This window comes from Schistocerca serialis, unplaced genomic scaffold, assembly GCF_023864345.2.
Source record: "Schistocerca serialis cubense isolate TAMUIC-IGC-003099 unplaced genomic scaffold, iqSchSeri2.2 HiC_scaffold_285, whole genome shotgun sequence".
NCBI lineage: Eukaryota > Metazoa > Arthropoda > Insecta > Orthoptera > Acrididae > Schistocerca > Schistocerca serialis.
In genome coordinates, this window is record NW_026047853.1 from 17501 (window position 1) to 22500 (window position 5000).

Consider the following 5000-nt stretch of genomic DNA (forward strand, 5'->3'; position numbering starts at 1 on the left):
GCGGCGCATCCTCAGCGCACAAAGTCCTCAATCGGACCAGCACACTGCAGATGGCCACCGCGCTTCGCACCGGGCCCGCGAGGACCTACTTTGGCCGCAAGGCGCCGCGAGCAGGGGGCGCCGGCGCGCAGCTGCGCCGCCTGCCGCGTCCGTCGGCCGGCGCGCCTGCCACCGGCCGCCCCCACCAGCCGGCTGTAGCGCGTGCGCCCACGCACCGCGCTGCCAGCACGCCGGGCGGCCCCCCCTCACCGGCCGGGGACGGTCCCACCCAGCCACCGCCGCGTATCGCCTCACACCCAGATCCCCTTTCACGTTCGTGGGCATGGTGGGTCCCCTTTCACGTTCGTGGGCATGGTGGGTATCCCTGAAACAACCGGTTAATAGCTCGACCGATCGTCGCCAACACTGATTCACCTCTAGCGAGAACAACCGCACCACAACGGGTTACCGGTTGTTCATTTGCGTAACGTCACCAGCAAACGTACACGTCCATCGCCATTTGCAACGAGTATTGCATGCCTGTGTCAGGTGTCACAACACACTACGTCTGCCCACATAGACGCAACAACATGTGCACGCCTAGAGAACACGTGGAAGGTAGACCCCGTACGTATGCGGTGTCCATTGCGCGAACGACTGTCAGCCCGCCTCTGCAGCATGTCGCAGATGTGGAACGCGGTGCAACATGCTATCACGGTGTGTGAGAAGAGACGACTACGTCCGAATACACGCTCCACTACATCAACAGACTGCTCATGCTGATCGCCATCCAGGGCGTCCGTTCCTCCCACACGTCTGTATGGCGTACCACACTGCAATCCAGCTCTTATAGGGAGACGACACGTAGCTGCGTGCACAATATTTGGACTGTATGGTCCGCCGTTGCTAGGCGCTGTCGTCATACGGTCACATGGGCCACGATGTATCATTCAGTACATACGGAGCAATGTGCAGTACAGTTTGTGGGTTTTGCGTACATCGGCGGACAGGTGACAGGCCGTACCACAACGTAGGCTGAGTACGTCGGCATGCGAAGGGCATTGAACATGCAAACTTCTCACCGACCAGCTTGCGAAGGCAGGGGGGAAGGGGGGGGGCATGTACGTCCTGCTGCTATCCACACTACAGTGTATAGCAGGAGCATGTGGAAAGTCAGCAACACCTGCAAGGTGTTTAACATGACGCGATACACAGGGGACCGGGCAGTGCGAGTAGCGAACTATATTGCGAGGGTTGCGGTTAGGCAACACTACACTACTTTAACGGGTTGCATAACAATTACAGAGCAGGTTCAGCGACAACGTGCGTCAGGTTAAGGCGCAATATAGTTTAGGTTACGGCGCACTTTAGGTTAGGTTAAGGCACATTATAGGTTAGGTTAAGGCACAACATGGGTTACGTTAAGGCACAACATGGGTTACGTTAAGGCACAACATGGGTTACGTTAAGGCACAACATGGGTTAGGTTAAGGCACAACATGGGTTAGGTTAAGGCACAACATGGGTTAGGTTAAGGCACAACATGGGTTAGGTTAAGGCACAACATGGGTTAGGTTAAGGCACAACATGGGTTAGGTTAAGGCACAACATGGGTTAGGTTAAGGCACAACATGGGTTAGGTTAAGGCACAACATGGGTTAGGTTAAGGCACAACATGGGTTAGGTTAAGGCACAACATGGGTTAGGTTAAGGCACAACATGGGTTAGGTTAAGGCACAACATGGGTTAGGTTAAGGCACAACATGGGTTAGGTTAAGGCACAACATGGGTTAGGTTAAGGCACAACATGGGTTAGGTTAAGGCACAACATGGGTTAGGTTAAGGCACAACATGGGTTAGGTTAAGGCACAACATGGGTTAGGTTAAGGCACAACATGGGTTAGGTTAAGGCACAACATGGGTTAGGTTAAGGCACAACATGGGTTAGGTTAAGGCACAACATGGGTTAGGTTAAGGCACAACATGGGTTAGGTTAAGGCACAACATGGGTTAGGTTAAGGCACAACATGGGTTAGGTTAAGGCACAACATGGGTTAGGTTAAGGCACAACATGGGTTAGGTTAAGGCACAACATGGGTTAGGTTAAGGCACAACATGGGTTAGGTTAAGGCACACCATGGGTTAGGTTAAGGCACACCATGGGTTAGGTTAAGGCACACCATGGGTTAGGTTAAGGCACAACATGGGTTAGGTTAAGGCACAACATGGGTTAGGTTAAGGCACAACATGGGTTAGGTTAAGGCACAACATGGGTTAGGTTAAGGCACAACATGGGTTAGGTTAAGGCACAACGTAGGTTAGGTTAAGGCACAACGTGGGTTAGGTTAAGGCACAACGTGGGTTAGGTTAAGGCACAACGTGGGTTAGGTTAAGGCACAACGTGGGTTAGGTTAAGGCACAACGTGGGTTAGGTTAAGGCACAACATGGGTTAGGTTAAGGCACACCATGGGTTAGGTTAAGGCACAACATGGGTTAGGTTAAGGCACAACATGGGTTAGGTTAAGGCACAACATGGGTTAGGTTAAGGCACAACATGGGTTAGGTTAAGGCACAACATGGGTTAGGTTAAGGCACAACATGGGTTAGGTTAAGGCACAACATGGGTTAGGTTAAGGCACAACGTAGGTTAGGTTAAGGCACAACGTGGGTTAGGTTAAGGCACAACATGGGTTAGGTTAAGGCACAACATGGGTTAGGTTAAGGCACAACATGGGTTAGGTTAAGGCACAACATGGGTTAGGTTAAGGCACAACATGGGTTAGGTTAAGGCACAACATGGGTTAGGTTACGGCACAACATGGGTTACGTTACGGCACAACATGGGTTACGTTACGGCACAACATGGGTTACGTTACGGCACAACATGGGTTACGTTACGGCACAACATGGGTTACGTTACGGCACAACATGGGTTACGTTACGGCACAACATGGGTTACGTTACGGCACAAATTAGGTTAGGTTACGGCACAAATTAGGTTAGGTTAAGGCACAAATTAGGTTAGGTTAAGGCACAAATTAGGTTAGGTTAAGGCACAAATTAGGTTAGGTTAAGGCACAAATTAGGTTAGGTTAAGGCACAAATTAGGTTAGGTTAAGGCACAAATTAGGTTAGGTTAAGGCACAAATTAGGTTAGGTTAAGGCACGATATAGGTTAGGTTAAGGCACGATATAGGTTAGGTTAAGGCACGATATAGGTTAGGTTAAGGCACGATATAGGTTAGGTTAAGGCACGATATAGGTTAGGTTAAGGCACGATATAGGTTAGGTTAAGGCACGATATAGGTTAGGTTAAGGCACGATATAGGTTAGGTTAAGGTACGATATAGGTTAGGTTAAGGTACGATATAGGTTAGGTTAAGGTACGATATAGGTTAGGTTAAGGTACGATATAGGTTAGGTTAAGGTACGATATAGGTTAGGTTAAGGTACGATATAGGTTAGGTTAAGGTACGATATAGGTTAGGTTAAGGTACGATATAGGTTAGGTTAAGGTACGATATAGGTTAGGTTAAGGTACGATATAGCGTAGGTTCAGATACACATTGTTGTAGGGAAAGGTGTATTGGGGGGGGGGGCGGCAGGTTCGTTGATAGTGATTATCGTAATTGGATGCCTGCGGTATTATCCGATTTGTCACGTCAGGATGCACTTTTGGCTCATGACAGGCGGCGCTCCGATTCCATGGTTGTGGCAGATCTGTGTCTTTCATTCCTGCCATTGTTTGTGTGCTGTGACAGGAGGCAGTATTGTGATGTTGGGTGCACCACTGTGTAGGACATGTGTGGGTGTTCGTGGCTTAGCTGAGCAATGTGCGGATGTCGGAAGGGTGGGATATTGTGTTTTCTGGGTGGACCTCCCGGTCTGGTAATGATAGTGTGGATTGTGTCATGTGGCGGAGAGGATGCACTGGATGTTCTTCCATGCTGGTGGTTAGATATTGTGTGTGATAAGAGAGTAGTGTGTGATAAGAGTGTCTGGCTGACGTGTGGTTCTCATTGTGTGCAGAGTCTTTCAGCATGTATAGGGACGGTTGTATATATTATCTGTATTCTGATGGCTCTGCATCTATTACTAATCAGTGCCGTGTATACGGTTACTCTAGTTCCAGTCGAAACTGTTCTATCTCTGTACATTAGTGACACTGCGGCTCCACTATGTTGCCGCCCCTGTCGGCCGTTTCCCCCAGTGTATGGCTAATGATTATCAGCAATCAGTCTATTAGTCAATACCGGTAGTGTGACGACGTCAAATGTCCGGGATGGGGGAAGCTACACCCTTCCCGTGGGTCAGGGCCTAGAAAGACTCTTCCCACGCAGGAGACTCGGACTGTCGTTACTCTTCCGAGACATATATGTGCCCAGCGTTTTTTTGCGGCTGCGAGTGCAACGCCAGGAGGCTCGGACTGTCGTTACTCTTCCGAGATATATATTTGCCCAGCGTTTTTTGCGACTGCGAGTGCAACGCCCACGGGTGCCGACATGGATGGGGCGCTTCCTAGCTGATGGCTCAGCATGAGAATCCGTACAGTGAGCAATGCGATCGCGTCTGTAGCTTGTACGTGGTACAGCTCGCAGCTCATGAATAGGGACAGCGGGAATGTCGCATATTGGAAATATCTCTTCATGAAACGCATGTTATAGGTGTGAATTGCACCTTACGAGTGCGGGAAACGTCCGCCGTTCATCCGCTGGCGATGCGAGTTGGGCGGTTGGGGTGGGGCACGAACGGGTGCAGGTGGTGTGATTGCCGGTCCACGACTTCGTGCGGCAGAGGCACTGGCGTATGGGTGCTGTGGTCGACAGAGGCTGCATGCTTTGTGGGTGGCGTCGAAAGATGGGCACTGTGGGCCCATCGATGTCTTAGTCGGCTTGGCGTCCCATAGATGGCGGTATCGTCGTTGCAGGAGCTCATGCTGAGGGAGACCTACAGATGGCGGTATGTTTTGTGGTGCGCTCGACATGGCGGACGTAGTGTTGTCCGATTCGCATAGATGGCG